We start from the raw sequence: 18916 nt of genomic DNA, 5'->3' as shown, positions 1-18916 counted from the left end.
GCATTGACAAGAAGCAGTGTAATGGAGGAGAGATTCATACTGGCTCACAGTTCAAGGGTACAATATGTAATGACAAGGAAGTAATAGTCTGGAGTTTGATGCAAATGGGCATATCGAATGCACAGTCAGAAGCAGAGAGCATTGTGCTTACACTGGACTTGGATTCTCTTCTTCATTCAGCCTGGTGCCCTTGTCCCTGAAATGGTAGCACCCACATTTAGGATGAGCCTTGCTGCCTCAATTAACCAAATCTAGATAATGCCACACAGATGTACCCAGAGATTTCCTTTTCTCATAGAGATTCTAAATTTCCCCAAGTTTGCAGTCAAGAGTAATCATTACACACACACACACACACACACACACACAGCCACAATCAATATAAAAGATTTCTGAGACTCTAAGAGGTGTGACATTTGTTCCTGTTGCAGGCATGGATCTAGGTCTGGAGGACAGGAGCTGGAATTTCCAGGTTCTCCTGCTTCTTCATCGTGAATTGTACAGAGACACAGGGATACTTACAGCAAAGAAGATTGTTTATTGAAGGATGATACAAACTTGGAGCTGTGCCAGACTTAGACTATGGTCCAGCTCCAAGACCTGAACAGATGTGGTTTTGGTGATCTCTAAGGAGTTGTTACATAGTATCCACTTCTCCCACATCTTCTAGCCAGGACTTTCTGGACAGACCCTCTTGGATGAATGAAGTCCACACAGAGAAAGCTGCCTGTGACTGCCTTGCATAGCGTTAACCTACGGTGTGACCCCTTGCACTCCACACTATGCTCTATGCTCTTCCCCATCTCTGCCATCAAACAGGCAGCCAGTCTCACAGCAGTGGATGCCGATTGAGTAACTGCTGATCTGACCTGGCTCTGACACGGTCTGTCTGGAAATAGCATCAGGCCTCAGAAGTTGAAGGCTGGGTCCTTGACTTCTTCTGGCTTACTCTAGATACCAAAAGAAGTTGCTTGACTTGTGATTCTGGACACCCAGCTATGTCAGAGTTCCCTGATACCCTTCTTGATTTTGAGTAATTTGTGCCCCTCACAGAATTCAAGGAAACACATTTCCTGGTTATTTTTAAGCTTATCACAAAGAATATAGATGAAAAACTTTGTCTTTAAGGTAAGAGCAGGGCTACAATACTTTCTCTAATTCTATGGTTTCTATGGGGGGGGTTACCTTATCTTGATTACATAAACATAATTGATTTAAACACTGTCCATTCCTGATCAACTAACCCTTCAGTTTTCTCCCCTCCCTTCTTTAGGGTGGGGCTACGAGTCCCAAGTTCTTATTCTGCCTTGGTGTTTCTAGGGACCAGATTCCACCCACAGAAAGGGCTTCCAGTTATCAGTTAACTCATTATCATACAAAAGATGCCATCAATTCAGAGACTTCAAGTTGTGGTAGATCAGCAGCAGACATAGGAGACTCACTTTCCACAGGAACATAATTCCAAGACTTTCCCTGTAGTTGGTCCCATCTGTAACCGCCTGTTTTTCCTCCAGTTCCAAGCTCCTGGAATAACGACTCCTCCGAGTCCTAAATATATTTACAAATGCCTACACTAAAGCTTTGCATGTTCTCGGCTAGCTCATAACTTAGTATACTATTTATTCTAATCTAAGTTCTGTCATCTAGCTGGTTACCTCTGTTCAGCTTTCAGGCATCTATCGCTTTCAACATCCTGAGGTGAATCCCTCACACCTCACTATTTCCCAGAATCCTCTTCCCCTCTCTGTCAGATGCCTCATCTTCTAATCCTGCCTCAGCTCATTGGCCAAAGCTTTTTTTTTTTTTTAATTGACAGGTAAACACTTTTACACAGTGCACAAGAGATTATCTCTACATTTCTTCTTGTAGGAAAGACACCCAGTCTTGAGAAAATTGTGAGGCAGGATAGAAAGGCAGGGAAATTTGAGTGTACAGTCAAGAGAAAGAAACCCCTCACACTGGAATCCAGTTGAAATCTTTGCCAGCAGCAGCAGGGCAGGAATTCTAGCACAATTAACAACTTGTTAAAACCATTTTCAGCCAGGAACCTACAGCTTTCTAGGAATCCCATCAGAAACTCAATTTACAGGGAGATGGCCTGTACTAAACCTTTTATTTGCTAAGAGCAAACCTCTTAGCTTCTGGTTTCCCTTTATCATATTGTAATTCTATCCAAGGCATCGAAAGAGCCACCTTATCTTGTTACTTATCAAACTAGAGGGAATGGTGTATGCATGGTGTGTGTGTGTGAGAGAGAGTATACTCCAACAACCATTCTTACAAACCAAATCTCCTAGCCAGAAGAAATGAGGCCACTAGACTGAGCATTAAGAGGCCATTCTGTGCTGAGGTTTTATAGCTCCTAATTTATAGTCCTTCCTTATCTGGCTCCTCCATGTTCCTTTGTTATGTAGTCCCATAGTATAAAACTTCCCACTAGCCCTAGAACATACCATGCCATATATTTCCTTTGTTCATGGGATTTTTCCAAAGGCCCCTCTGGGGATGACTACCCCACTCCTACCCCTTTTGTATTAGTTGCTTTTCTGGTGCTGTGATAAAACCATCATGATGATGATGATGATAATGATGATGATGATGATGATGATGATGATGATGATGATAGATTGTTGTGCATGTAATTCCAGAAGGATAAGAGTCCATCGTGGCCAGGTGGAGGTATGGCCACAAGTTGTAGACATAGTGGCAAGATCGGATCCCTGAGAGATCCCATCTTTAGCCACAAACATGAATCAGAGAGAGATAACCTTAAGTAGGGCAAAGCTATCTCATCTCAAACATCTAGTGATGTTGTTCTTCCAGCAAGGCTGCACTTCCTAAACCTCCCCAGTCAGCACCACTGACTGGGAGCCAAGTATTCAAATACTGAAGTCTGTGGGGGCACATTCCTTATTCAGTCCACCATACCTCACAATGATCCTTATTCAGTCCACCATACCTCACAATGGTCCTTATTCCATCCACCATACCTCACAATGGTCCTTATTCAGTCCACCATACCTCACAATGGTCCTTATTCAGTTTACTATACTTCACAATGGCCCTTATTTCATCCACCATACCTCACAATGGTCCTTATTCAGTTTACCATACCTCACAATGGTCCTTATTCCATCCACCATACCTCACAATGGTCCATATTCTGTCCACCATACCTCACAATGGTCCTTATTCAGTCTACCATAGCTCACAATGGTCCTTATTCAGTTTACCATACCTCACAATGGTCCTTATTCAGTCCACCATACTTCACAATGGTCCTTATTCCATCCACCATACCTCATAATGGTCCTTATTCCATCCACCATACTTCACAATGGTCCTTATTCCATCCACCATACCTCATAATGGTCCTTATTCCATCCACCATACCTCACAATGGTCCTTATTCAGTCCACCATACATCACAATGATCCTTATTCCATCCACCATACCTCACAATGGTCCTTATTCAGTCCACCATACCTCACAATGGTCCTTATTCTGTCCACCATAGCTCACAATGGGCCTTATTCAGTCCACCATACCTCACAATGGCCTCCTCATTCTGTCCCTAGCAATCTTATTTTTAGTTTTAGGAAAGATTCTCACAGGGTTTAAAGGAAAACCTCTCCTTAGCTTTATGCTTTCAAATATGTTGTTCTTTTGTCTAATGTTCTCCCAACTTAAAGCCCTCTAAAGCATAAATGTATGCCAGCTCCTTTCATTGACCAACTCTACTCTTTTAGAATCAAAGGTTTTCTTAGCAACCTTTTGAGATGTAACTTGAGAGGTACCTACAGGGCACATGGGACCTGATGCTTGTTTACTCTATCCGAGAAGCCTGTACCCACACATGGGTACACCTTACTTTACCCTACTCTCCATGGGAAGCACAGGTCCCCCACTTAAGTAAGTCATACCTGCTTCTGAGTGCATCTCTTTCTTTGACCCTGGTTCCTAAGCCTATATTAAGATACCTTGTAAAATCACTGACTCTGCTTCACTAAACTGGCTAGTCCTGAAATTTGCTTCAGTGCCAAAGCCATAACCCTAGTGTGGCCTGAGACAAGATCCCTAAAAGTCTAGGGAAACATCTCAGCTTAGTGAGGGTGACGTCTGGATCTGTGTCTCTGACCTCTCCCTGCTGACAATGCGAAATCACCGAAAACGAGTAAAGAGACAACTTAGGTATTTCCTGTCCGTGAACTCACCCAGTACTTACCAGCACTAGTGCTCTACAAAAATGCCAGGCCTAAACAACAAAACTGCATTATTTCTGCAGAGTATTGTTAATCTTGGTGTTTTCTCTACAACATCTCTACAACTTTGGGAGGGTCTTAAGAAGATTATAAGCAGGTGATAGAACGATGGTCCTGCTACTTATATGTAGCCCTACACTTACACATAGTCCTACCCCTTACACATAGTCCTATTATTTACACATCTTCCTACTATTTACACACAGTTCTGCCTATTTACACATAGTCCTATACTTATACATAGTCCTACTACTTACACATAGTCCTGCTATTTACACATAGTCCTACTATTTACACATAGTCCTATGCTTACACATAGTCCTGCTATTTACACATAGTCCTACTACTACTTATACATAGTCCTACTACTTACACATAGTCCTGCTATTTACACATAGTCCTACTATTTACACATAGTCCTATGCTTACACATAGTCCTGCTATTTACACACAGTCCTACTACTACTTACACATAGTCCTACTACTTACACATAGTCCTGCTATTTACACATAGTCCTACTATTTACACATAGTTCTATGCTTACACATAGTCCTGCTATTTACACATAGTTCTAATACTTACATATAGTCTTACTACTTACACATAGTCCTGCTATTTACACATAGTCCTATGCTTACACATAGTCCTGCTATTTACACATAGTTCTAATACTTACATATAGTCTTACTACTTACACATAGTCCTACTACTTATATATAGTCCTACTACTTACACATAGTCCTATACTTATACATAGTCCTACTACTTACACATAGTCCTGCTATTTACACATAGTCCTATACTTACACATAGTCCTGCTATTTACACATAGTCCTACTACTACTTACACATAGTCCTACTACTTACACATAGTCCTGCTATTTACACATAGTCCTACTATTTACACATAGTTCTATGCTTACACATAGTCCTGCTATTTACACATAGTCCTACTACTACTTACACATAGTCCTACTACTTACACATAGTTCTGCTATTTACACATAGTCCTACTATTTACACATAGTCCTATGCTTACACATAGTCCTGCTATTTACACATAGTTCTAATACTTACATATAGTCTTACTACTTACACATAGTCCTGCTATTTACACATAGTCCTATGCTTACACATAGTCCTGCTATTTACACATAGTTCTAATACTTACATATAGTCTTACTACTTACACATAGTCCTACTACTTATATATAGTCCTACTACTTACACATAGTCCTATACTTATACATAGTCCTACTACTTACACATAGTCCTGCTATTTACACATAGTTCTACTATTTACACATAGTCCTATGCTTACACATAGTCCTGCTATTTACACATAGTCCTACTACTACTTACACATAGTCCTACTACTTACACATAGTCCTGCTATTTACACATAGTCCTACTATTTACACATAGTCCTATGCTTACACATAGTCCTGCTATTTACACATAGTTCTAATACTTACATATAGTCTTACTACTTACACATAGCCCTACTACTTATATATAGTCCTACTACTTACACATAGTCCTACTTACACATAGTCCTACTATTTACCCATAGTCCCACTATTTACACATAGTTCAGATTATACCTAAGTCAGAAGCTGTGACTATCATTATAAAAATGACCCTTTCTTAACTGTACCTATAAACAGAGAAATTTGCATAATGTGAAGCCAAGTGTCCCTGTACCTTCTCTCTCTGCCAGACAGTGGTACTCAGCACCAGAGCTGTTACTTCCAACATTTTCTAGAACTCTCTGCTTTCCTGGAGCTTCCATTGCATAATCTCTTCTATTTCTAACTTCTGCACGCTGGAAAGAAGGTCACTGTGGGCCTGTGGAACAGGAGAGGGGTCTTAGCCTGGAGTCTGGTAGCAGCCTCTCACCAGCCGGAGACTCAAGAATCCCAGCACAATAAACATTTTCTCTAAGGGTTGCTGATGCAGAGAATACATTCCTTTCATTTTTGTCTAATATTTTTAAGTTTATCCTATATAATTTTATTGTAGCCATTTTTATTCTAAAATAGCAATAAACTCAATCTAATGACTAAATGTATGTGACTTTGGGTGGGACCTCATTTCTTTCCCCAGTTTTTGTGTACAGCCTGGCTGTGATATACACTTCACCTTGATTGCAATCCTGTCAGGTGCCCCTCAGGTATCATTCAACAATCTCATTTAGGTATCTTAGCAACCATTTTAAAATAGTAACCTCAAAACGATGCACATCTTATATGTAACTACTGTAATATGAAGCAAAGTACCTGAAAGGAATTGGACCTTCCATTGAACCTTCTGCAAGGTTTAATGGTATCTAGAGGTTGGAACAGTGCAAGTACAGAGCCAAATTATCTTGGGGCATCTTTACCCAGCTCGAAAGCCATTTATTGCCTTCCTATACACAAATGAACATCTTTGTGACCGCTAAATTAATCCTTTGGAAGGTAGGAACAGACCTCTGGTTTCCAATGTCCACTACTGTTAGATAGCAACCAAGGCTTAGCTTTGCTGGACCCACCGACCTGACGTTTCTACGCATGTATTTGAAAGTGTCTTGATTTGTAACTTCTTTGTTCTGTTACTATGACATCTCCATGAAACTATTACAAGGTTGGGACATAGAATCAGAGGTAATCTAAATCTGTGTTCCTGAGCCCTGATCACTCACATATGGTTCCAGGATTAAGATTATCTCTTACCCCTAGTGAAGTGAGGGGTGTCTTTTTTTTTTTTTAAGATTTATTTATTTATTACATGTAAGTACACTGTAGCTATCCTCAGATACTCCAGAAGAGGGAGTCAGATCTCATTACAGATGGTTGTGAGCCACCATGTGGTTGCTGGGATTTGAACTTCGGACCTTCGGAAGAGCAGTCGGGTGCTCTTACCCACTGAGCCATCTCACCAGCCCCGAGGGGTGTCTTTTTACATTATAGGAACTTAAAGTTGATGCTTCATTTTCAAACGTGCTTCCAGGCAACTTAGGTACAAATGCAGGTAAATGCTGGACCCTTTCTAGTGTCAGCTGGTCTAACTATCCCCCCGACACACACACACACACACACACACACACACACACACACACACACACACACACACACACACAGAGTAGACAATTACAAACAACCACGCTTGCCTGCAAGGTCATGCACTTAATAAGGCTTAAACCAAACAGGATGCCAAGTGCAGAGATGTGAAGTCTTGGATTTGTTGTTGCTGCTGCTGAAAAGAGACACAGGTAAGAAACAAAGGGAAAGATCACACCTAGATGACAGGGAAGCTCACACCTTGCTGTTTCCTCGGAAAAGTGTTGGGCAAATTTGCTTGCCTTGACTAAAAGCTGTTCCTTGCAGTCACTCAGAGCTGACACCCAAGTTTGTGAAATGAGTTGCCAGGTTTTTACCACTCTGAGGCTTCTTATTATGAAGTGAGGATCTTAGCATTCATGGACAGTAAAATCAACCAGCTGGGACTCTGTGGGGTTTTTTTTGTTTTGTTTTGTTTTTTGGTTTGGTTTGGTTTTGAGGTTTTTGTTTTGTTTTGTTTGTTTGTTTTTTGACAGGGTCTCACTATGTTTCCCTGGCTGGCCTGAAGCTCACCATGTAGAGCAGGCTGACCTTGAACTCACAAGAGATTCATCTGCCTCCTGTTTTGAGTGCTGGGATTGAATGTGTGGGCCACCATGCCCTGTTCTGTCCTTTTTTTTTCCTTTTCTTTTTTAAATGTGTATTAATGTTTTCACTTTACTTAATTCTGTGTAGTATGTGCATGCTTGGTGACTATGAAGTCCAGAAAAGGTGTCAGATCCCTTGGAACTGGAGTAAGAGGTAGTTATGAGTCCCCTGACTCATGTGGGTGCTGGCAACCAAACTCAGGTCCTCTGCAAGAGCAGTACTCACTTTTAACCTCGAAGCCATCACTTTAGCTCCAATGATTAGATTTCAGAAAGATCCCCTGGAGAAGAAAATAAATATTGTAGTATACAGAGATGTTTCCAGCAGTGCATGGTGAGCTGAGCTGTATGAAGCATAAATATTGATCTCAATGCACAGCAAAAGTCAGAAAGCAGCATAGAGGAAGACACAAAACAAACATCTGGGTGGGGATCCACACACAAGAATCATTTACAGATTTGTTCCAATAAATCTTTAAAACTCCTCTCTCATCAGGGAGTGGAGAATTTAGCAATACATCAGCGGCAATACTGCAGGTTTAAGTTAACAAACTTATACTGTTGATGATGCTCAGGTTTCTCCCTTTGACCATTGATGGGAAGCCCTTGCCCCAGTCATCTACAGAAGCTCACTGAATGCAGAGACGTTTGTGTCAATTAGTTGAATGGGCCATGAGTAAATAGGATATCTAAAAACAAAACAAACAAAAGCCAGGAGAGAAAAGCAAATTAATTTCCCTATGTCTCCAAGAACTGCATTCTGCAAACTTCCCTGTCTTCATACATTGTGATGAGCAGTTATGGCCTCACACCTTTAGATGACTTCTCTGCCAGCCTTCTTCAGCCTCAGGGAATTGATTCCCTGTTTCAGAATAAAAAGCAAGCCAGGCATACAGGTATCTCAGTAGCCACTGCAATCAGAAGCCAGTCCTAGTCCCCATGCAAAGGCACCATGGAGTGCCTGTCTTCTCCCGCAGGCCTCGAACTTCCTCATATCAAGCAATATTTTTAGAGCAAACAAGTGCCAAGTGCAGACATCTGAGGACACGGGGGAGGCCACAATAGCGGGAAATAAGTGACATGGATTTCAGCAGCCTCTGCCATCATCATTGTCATCCCGGTCAGTGTGTCACAGTGCAGCAGGAATTGAAATGCTCTAGCATCCATTCATCTGTCTGTCTGTCTGTCTGCCTGTGCCTGCCTGCCTGTCTGTCTGTCTGTCATCTATCTATAATCTATCTACCATCCATCTATCATGTATCATCTATCTATTATCTATGATCTATCATCTATCTATCTATTTATCTATCTATCTATCTATCTATCTATCTATCTATCTATCTACCTATCTATCATCTATTTCTATCTCTGTTTTTTGCTTTTCAAGGTAGGGTTTTTCTCTTTGGCCCTTGCTGTTCTGGAACTCACTCTATAAACCAGGCTGGTCTTGAACTCAGAGATCTGTCTGCAAGCCTCTGCCTCTCGAGTGCTGGGATTAGAGGTGTGTGCCATCCATGCATGGTTGAGAAGCTCTCTTTAAGGGAAGTCTAGCTCTACCACAGTTTGCATATCAAGTTCTTTACTCCACTTATGGGCACTTTAAACTTTCTAGGGCAGTAGATCTCAACCTCCCTGATGCTGTGACCCTTTAATACAGATCTTCATGTTGTGGTGACCCCAACCACAAAATTATTTTCATTGTTACTTCTTAACTAGCAACTGTAACTTTGCTACTGTTATGAATCATGGTATCTGTGTTTTCTGATGGTCTTAAGTGACCCACGAATGGGTCGTTCAAGGTCACAGCCTACAAGTTGAGAACCTCTGGGTAGCGTCACTCACTACTCAGGACACAGAGAATCACAGACTCTCCATTCCTCCTGAGGAACAGCACCACACAACCTCCCAAGAGAAGTCTTCTTAAGTCATCTATTTTATGACCTTGTTTTCCCTCAGGCTTGATGTGCTCAAGAACAGCATGACAGTGCCCCATGTCACAGTCCCTCCTACCTGTGCGCTTTCCTAACTTCCTTCTCCCTTACCTTTGTTGGGCTTATGCTTTCCCCCCAAATTGTCAACAATTTACCTCCTATTCCAGGCTGAGTTTTAGAAAACACAGACTATTGTACTATTATATTCCCTCTGGCATTTTCTTTTTTAAACCTAAATTTGAATTTCTGCCACTCACAAGAATCATAACTTATCAAAACCAAATATAGATGTCTTGACCTCTGTCCATCACATTTTATAATTTTTCTTTGTGGCATATATCAATTATAATTCTTAATAGCTGTGGTGGTTTGAATAGCTATAAACCCCTAGAGTCTTGCAAAATATTTGATCACACTGTGACCCCCAAGATTGTGTTGTTTCCTGGGAAAACCTGTTTCTAGTCCTGGTGTGGCTCCACCTTAGCATATACTTCTAATCCCTCTGGCTGGAATACAGACACGCCCTTGGTATACACCTTTAACCTCAAACAACAAAGGTAAAATTAGTTTGTAGAAGGAAGCAGCCATGTTTGAAAATGATTTCTAATTGAGCGGCAGACAAAGTGATGAATCAGAGAAAGATTTGTTTTATGGATATGCCCTACTCTCATGAGAGCAGAGAGGAAAGAGGGTGACTTGAGAGAGCAGTGCAGAGAGAGGGACAGTTTTAATGGGACAGTTATACAGAGACAGTTGCAGAGCGAGAACCAGATAGAAATGGGCAAACACAGAACAAGCCAGAGCCTGAGAAGGAGCCAGAAGATTAGAACAGATTGCCAAAGTTAGTATGAGGCCAGGCAGAGCAATTCAGGAGAAGCCAGGGGAAGCCAGACTGAATTAGTTAGCCCAGAGAAGAGTTTGAGCAAGAACAGCTGAGTTGAATCAGCCAGCCAGAGTTCCGAAAGAACTAGAAAGAGGTGAGATTATTCAACAGTAAGTCTTAGAGGCTGAGAATATTCTAGGCCTAGCTTAGCAGTCATACAGTCTCCTCCTTCCTGCCTACAGGTCAAGATGGTAGAACTCTCAGCTCCGTCTCTAGCACCATGTCTGCCTTGCATGCTGCCATGCTTCCCACCATGATGATAATGGACTGAACCTTTGAAACTATAAACCAGGTCCAATTAAATGTTTCCTTTGTAAGAGTTGCCTTTTGCTTTGGTCGTGATGGACCTTCACAGCAATAAAAACCCTAAGACAATATCTGTCTTCTTTTTGTTTATTTGTTTCTGTTCTTTGAGACAGGGTTCCCCTGTCTTGGCTGCTCTGGAACACACTCTGTAGATCAGACTGGCCTTAAACTTGGAGATCCACCTCCCTCTGTCTCCCAATTTAACCCACCCAGTAGCTATTTTCTTACCTTACACTATATTACATGTAACTCTAGGAATAAGGATTACTTGTGTTTTGTATGTCATTCAAGAATCAACCTCTATCATTGGATTCAGCAAAACATAGGTAAGCAATAAATAAATGTTTGAGTGACTAAATGAATGAATGAATGACTTTTATTTTTCAATTGTCATAGTAATAATAAAAGAGTATTGTCTATAGTTACCAAGTGTTTTGAACCTTAAGAAACATATATAGTGAATAAAATTGTAATATTTTTAAAAATCTTGACTCTGAGTTTATAAATGAGATTTTTGTGCATCTAAATAACTAGTTAGTTCAGTAGTGTGTGTTCAGCCCTGATGCTATGAAAACTGAGTTGCTAAGTCTAAAATATAGATTAATATTCTTAATAATTACTTGTTCTGAGGTTTGGGATATGCTAATGCAGGTCTATTGTCTGATTTTTCACTTACCCACTTATGATGAGAGTGTTTCCCTGTGTCTTATTATTTATTTAGGTGCCAGAACTCAGAGCCAACGCTAAGCACCTTCCATTAACTCCTTCTATTTGGCTTTTGGGTGGTTTTGATGAATCATTCACTCTGCAAATGATCTGATGATCATTATCCCTGTGAGGAGCAGGTGAGATGCTGTAGTGTTGTTAGAGGACTCTGAGGGACAGCCACAGACAAAGCAGCTCCAGCTGAGAGTAATTATCTAGCACTGAGAAAGGAGCCTTGTTATAGTTGAAAACATTTCCCAGGCTCTTTACACTCTATATTAGAAGAAATTTCATTCTTCATCCTTCCATTACCACCTAGGTATCGTGACAGTGAGGATGGAAGAAGAGCATTTCTTAACCTGACCAGAGAGTATGCTCTTTCCTTTAAAAAGAAATTGGTTTTCTTCCTGAGATAACTTTGCTATCTCTGGGTTAATTTTCACAAGTTGACATTGGTATTAAATAGAAAAATTTGAGACATTTTTGTAATAGATCTTATGACAATGCCACTTTGTACTTCACTATTTATATATGGGTCACCTAGACTAGACTGCAGGTATAATATAGGTCACCTAGACAGCTTCCCTACCTGCCTGCCTATCCACCCCATTCACCACCGCCTGGCAAAGCACCTCATGAGGCCCAACTAGAATTCTAAGTAAGTTGCCCACACCCATCCCCCCACCTGCCTGCCTATCAGACACCTCTTCTGGTTCCGGCACCAGGTGAAGACCAATTAAAATGCCACGTGGGTCACTCAGACCTGTTTTCTCTGCCCCTTGCCTACCAGTTACCCCATCCTCTCCTCTCATAGCACCAGCACTGCATGGAGTGCAACCCAAAGCTGTCTCTGCTACCCAAGGGCCACTAGCAGAACACAGTGGGCCAACTACAAAATTCTGAAGGTTCACAGAGAGAGGCTTAACTCTATGACTCAAGAGTTGCACCTATGTCTACCTGAGCTGAGACCACCTCTGACACTCCATTCACAAACCAACACAGAGTGGCCCTATGACTGAATACTAAGTATAACTCTGCTGATCCTCAACTTAACAAGTTGGGTCAGAGCAAGCAAGGATCCAGAAGTTGTCAAGGGTTAGAGCAAAAATCCACACCGAGAAGCAATACCAACGAACTAATTCCAGATGCCCAGGTCCCATCACAAAATTAAGTAATACAAATACTATATATTTAAATTTACTTTATATGTAACTATAATATGACATCTCATTTTGTGAATATATAGTAATCTAACCATTTCCTTAACATTAATAATTTCAATATTTTCAACACAATTAATTCTTCAAAAATGAACATTTTTTTTTCGAGACAGGGTTTCTCTGTGTAGCCCTGGCTGTCCTGGAACTCACTCTGTAGACCAGGCTGGCCTCAAACTCAGAAATCCACCTGCCTCTGCCTCCCAAGTGCTGAGATTAAAGGCATGTGCCATCACTGCCCAGCCGAGCATTCTTTTGCTAATAACTTTGCATAGTAAATTTTGAACAATTCAATTTGAGGTTAAATTTCAAACATACAGGTGACTTAACACTTTTAAATTATGAGTTTATAAACACAGAGACTGAATGTGGGACCCAACATTCACACAGTATTTTCTCAAAGAGAAAGCAATGATAAATACCTGGGTATTTTTTGAGGAAGCTCATCCTTAGAAATCTTATCCACCCAGGGACTCAGTCCTGTTCTAGATAAATATACATATATACATATATACACATATACACATATATACATATACACATATATATATACATTATACATACATATGTATGTATATATATATATGCATACATATATATGGAAGACAGTCTAAAAGGAAATGAGTCACTGCTTCTCTAAGTTCATCATGACCGATTTCTTTTCCAGTAAGGAGGAAGTAAGTAGAATGGATGGAAATCTCTCACGATTAGAACTGGCTTTCTCCCCTTCTGAGAAGCCTCACCAGCTTTGTTCAGAAACAATGTTTTAAACAGGTCCTGTTTCCAGACGTTTGCTTCCTGTGGGAGACAGAAAAGGAAATGATTTCAGCAGAATCCTCTGACATCTGTGAATTTAGACTGGGCACTCTGTACATGTGACTCTGTCTTTGCTGGGTAATTCTTTCCTATGGTGGTCTCATCTTTCTGGGCACAGAAGCACCTCTTCCTCAGTTACTTTCTACTGCTGGGACAAAACACTATGACCAAGACAACTTATAAGAGAAAGCCTTACAGCTTTGGGGTGTTAGAGTCCATGGCCATCATGGCAGGTAGCATGCCAGAGGCAGGCAGGCATGATGCTGGAGCTGTAGATGAGAGCTTACATCTGGATCAACAAGCACGAGGCAGAGAGAGCTAACTGGGAATAATATGACCTTACTGAAACTTCAAAGCCTCATCCTGATGACAAACCCTCCAACAAGGTCACATCTTTTTTTTTAAATTTATTTTAATTAGATATTTTCTTTATTTACATTTCAAATGTTATCCCCTTTCCTATTTTTCCTTCCAAAAATCCCCTATCCTCTCACCCCTCCCCCTGCTCCCCAGCCCACCCACTCCTACTTCCTGGCCCAGGCATTCCTCTATACTGGGGCATAGAATCTTCACAGGACCAAGGGCCTCTCCTTCCATTGATGACCTACTAGGCCATTCTCTGCTACATATGCAGCTAGAGCCAGGAGTCCCATGTGGCTAGAGTCACATGTCCCCAAAGAAACATGTGTTTTCTTTGATTGGTGGTTTAGTATCTCCTTGTACAAAGCTCAAGTCTAAGTAGATCAAGGAACTCCACATAAACCCAGAGACACTGAAACTTATAGAGAAGACAAGTGGAGAAAAGCCTCGAAAATGTGGGCACAGGGGAAAAATTCCTGAACAGAACACCAATGGCTTGTGCTGTAAGATCAAGAATCGACAATTGGGACCTCATAAAATTGCAAAGCTTATGTAAGGCAAAGAACACTGTCAATAAGATAAAAAGGCAACCAACAGATTGGGAAAAGATCTTTACCAATCCTAAATTCAATAGGGGGCTAATATCCAATATATATAAAGAACTCAAGAAGTTAGACTCCAGAAAACCAAATAACCCTATTTTAAAAAATGGGGTACAGAGCTAAACAAATAAATTTCAACTGAGGAATACCGGGTGGCTGAGAAGCACCTAAAAAAAGAATGTTCAACATCCTTAATCAACAAGGAAATGAAAATCAACGCAACCCTGGGATTCCACCTCACACCAGTAACAGCAAAACCCCAGGTGACAGCAGATGCTGGCAAGGATGTGGAGAAAGAGGAACACTCCTCCAATCACTTGCTGGTACAACCAATCTGGAAATCAGTTTGACGGTTCCTCAGAAAATTGGACATAGTTCTACAAGAAGATCCAGCAATACCACTCTTGGGCATATACCCAGAAGATGCTCCAACTTGTAATAAGCTCACATGCTCTGCTATGTTCATAGCAGCCTTATTTATAATAACAAGGAGCTGGAAAGAACCCAGATGTCCCTAAACAGAGGAATGGATACAGAAAATGTGGTACATTTACACAATGGAGTACTACTCAAGCTATTTAAAACAATGAATTCATGAAATTCTTAGACAAATGGATGGATCTGGAGGATATCATCCTAAGTGAGGTAACCCAATCACAAAAGAACACACATGATATGCACTCACTGATAAGTAGATATTACCCCAGAAGCTCAGAATACCCAAGATACTATTTGCAAAGCACATGAAACTCAAGAAGGAAGACCAAAGTGTGGACACTTTGATCCTTCTTAGAAGGCAGAACAAAATACCCATGGAAGGAGTTACAGAGGCAAAGTTCAGAGCAGAGACTGAAGGAATGACCATCCAGAAACTGCTCCACTTGGGGATCCATTCCATAAACAACCACCAAACCCAGACACTATTGCAGATGCCAACAAGAGCTTGCTGACAGGAACCTGATATAGCTGTCTCCTGAGAGGCTCTGCCAGTTCCTGGCAAATACAGAAGTGGATGCTCACAGCCATTCACTGGACTGAGCACAGGGTCCCCAACGAAGGAGCTAGAGAAAGTACCCAAGGAGCTGAAGGGGTTTGCAGCCCTCTAGGAGGAGCAACAATATGGAGGCCACACCTTCTAATTCTTCCCAAACAGTTCCACCAACTGGGGACCAAGTATTTGAATGTATGAGATGAGCCTAGGGACCTATTCTCATTCAAACCCCCACAGCTTTCCAGGTGGATCCTGAACAACTTAAGGAGCTTGATGAAGGATGAAGTGTGATTCCTTTGCAAATCTATTAGGTTAGGTGCAATACAATGGCACTGCCAAGACTAAGAGTTTCAGGTCTCAAACACTGAAATACAGATAACAGAACAATAAACAAAGAGAAGGGCTTTGCTAGAACTACATTGTTTTGAAGAGAGAAAAAGCAAATGCATCAAGTACATATGTCATATATTGTTCAATGCAATGTTAAAGAAAAATAAAGATGGTGGCAATAGGATTGTAAGCCTCTATGTTGAGTTACTCCAGGAAGCCAGAATGCAGGCAGGATCTCATAGATTACTATGACAGTGTTTTGACCTTTAATGTGAAATGAAGCATTAGTTTAGGAGTTAGGGCGGTTAATGTAATTTTTCTCTATTCATAGGGACAGACATAGGGACAGATTCACAAGACAGCCACAGAGTCAGCCACAACAGACAGACAGGAAGAGGACAGAAGACAAAGGAGGAATAACTCAACTGTTTGGATTTCAACATGTAATTATATAACCATCTTGTTAAATAATTTGTAAATATGGATCTAGTCTTTAAATGTCTAATGCCAGTTGGTAATAAAAATATAATAGTAAAAATTGTATTTGCAAATAGAAAATTAATAATATAGTTTTTAACAAACCAAGCCAAAAATATACAACTTATTTAAAAATTCAAATTATAATGAAAAGATAGCACGAGACATATGTAAATCCTATTTTCAGAGCACCATTATTACAGAATATTTATATATTTTCATATACTCATGTAGTTTTTAGTCATTATACATATAGATATCGTGTAATCCCCATAAACATTTTTAATGATCTTTTGCACTAAACAAGTTCCTTTTAAGTTTACATGAGAAAATAAGCTGCCAGCACTTTGAGGACATTAATAATAAATTCAAGTAACAATGTGTCAATGTTCCATTAAGGAAGGAAATCAAAGTTCTTTTCTTAGGTGTCATTTAACAAGAATGAGCCCAGATTTGAACCCTCTAGTTTAATCTTCATTTATCCACCGTCCTCTTTTCTGCCTGGTGTGTGAGTCCGACTCCGTGGCTGTCTTGTGAATTGGTACCTATGTCTGTCGCTGGCAATAGGCTTTGCTCTGTCTTTATTGAATTGCACAGAAAGCATCTTATGGAGGGAAGGAATGGGGTATTTTAAAGAACCCTTTAGCAGATTTTCACAAGGAATTAAATCACAGACTCCAACTGACCCAGATAACAAACCATTCTACAAACATCACTGTTTATCAAGCATTACCCAAATGTTATGAACAACATTTATGGTGGATATTCATTTTATAAGATTGCTTCCAACCTCTTCTTTTGATGATACACATGCATTACTCTGAGTCAGAGGCATGGAAGAGTACATATTTTAAGATTACAACTGTGCATTAGTTTGACTAGCTGGGGACCAAGGGTTTTAAAAAATAATTATTATAGAGAACATTTCATATTCAAGTTACAACAGCTTATCTACCTCTGGCCTCCACAGGTTCATGGTCATTCCACAATACGAAATGTATTCATTCTAATTTTAAAAGTTCCTATGCCAACAACACTGAAAGTGAAATCCAAGTCTCCTGTGAATGTAAGCCAGTCTCTTCGTAATGAGCCCTTGTAAAATCTAAGCATGAGTTACACACTTCCTGCATCCTATCACACAGAGCAACCAAGTCTGTTACAGAAGATCACTGTATGGAAGGATCAGACCAAACATTAAGTTCTGCAGTGTCATGTCCAACATCTGGGTTCCAAGGGGCTTAGATAACCCCCAGGTAATAGACAGCCTCTCTCTTGAGCCAGCTCCATACCGTGTCTAGTTTTCCTTGACTGACATCCTATGATCAGGTATCTTTTGAAACTTAGATTTCACCTTCACAGTTTCATTCCATGGCATCCAAAGACCCTCTTTAGAAAATATGACTCTGGCATCTACTGATTGGCCTCGATGGCTTTCTGGAGCCTTGATATGTGCGTCCATGACCCACCACCCACCTTGGATATTTTACGCCTACAAAACAAGTACCCATAGCCAAGGCTGCAAAGTTCTGCTCCCAACATTACAGTTTATCTGCTCCCTTAAACCAAAGACATATTAGTCTCTAGGTACACGGCAACTAGATCTGAGAAAACATTTTCTAAGGCAGTTATTTTGAGTAGGGGAACCCTTCTGGACCACTCCTTTTTCAAACAAATATGCATTTTTAAAAATTGGACAAGCAAACTGTATATGCCCCAGTACAGGGGAACGCCAGAGCCAAAAAAATGGGAATGGGTGGGTAGGGAAGTGGGGAGGGGGAGGGTATGGGGGACTTTTGAGATAGCATTGGAAATGTAATTGAGGAAAATATGTAATAAAAAATATTTAAAAAAAAAAAAAAGAATACCAGATCTAATAAAGACCCAAGAAATTGAGTCCTCAGAAACAAAAACAAACAAAAAAAAAGTGGGATATGCCATGAGTGGGACCTTGCTCTTTGGTCTCACCAAAATTGCTATAGTCTCAATTAATAGTACAGGGTTTCTCCTTATGGAGCAGATCTTATAAGCTAATTAACTGAAAAACGTATTTACTATATTTTCCCCACCAAATTCCACCCTTAACACATCCTGGGGCTATACCTGCTCTCGCTCACTCTGACTCTGGATAAGAACAGAGCTCGTTACCATGACAGAACTGGAATGCTGTGCTGTCTTGAAATTCTTTCTGACAAAACAAACTAGCCCATTGCTTTGTAATTCAGCATTACTTAGATTCTCAGGACAAGAACAGAATGCAGCCAGATTACCACAAATGGCCTCAAGCCCAGTTCTCTTCTTTTATTTTTAGGGTTTCTTGTTACTTTATGTGACAAACATTTTGCCTACA

General features: G+C 40.5%; 1 long non-coding RNA gene across 1 annotated transcript; it reads right to left on the bottom strand.

Annotated features, from left to right (window-relative positions):
• Window positions 1-8128: 8128 nt before the first annotated feature.
• Gm31879 lies at window positions 8129-18699 on the bottom strand. Its single transcript, XR_375779.2, has 3 exons — window positions 18670-18699; window positions 13699-13791; window positions 8129-8232 (listed from the first exon to the last, which is right to left on the bottom strand). It is a non-coding gene; the product is annotated as a predicted gene, 31879 (long non-coding RNA).
• Window positions 18700-18916: the final 217 nt, after the last annotated feature.

The sequence above is a fragment of the Mus musculus genome, chromosome 3 (genome assembly GCF_000001635.26).
Source record: "Mus musculus strain C57BL/6J chromosome 3, GRCm38.p6 C57BL/6J".
In the NCBI taxonomy this organism is placed as follows: domain Eukaryota; kingdom Metazoa; phylum Chordata; class Mammalia; order Rodentia; family Muridae; genus Mus; species Mus musculus.
Note: the sequence above shows the minus strand (reverse complement) of the source record. Positions and strands in the feature narration are given on the sequence as shown.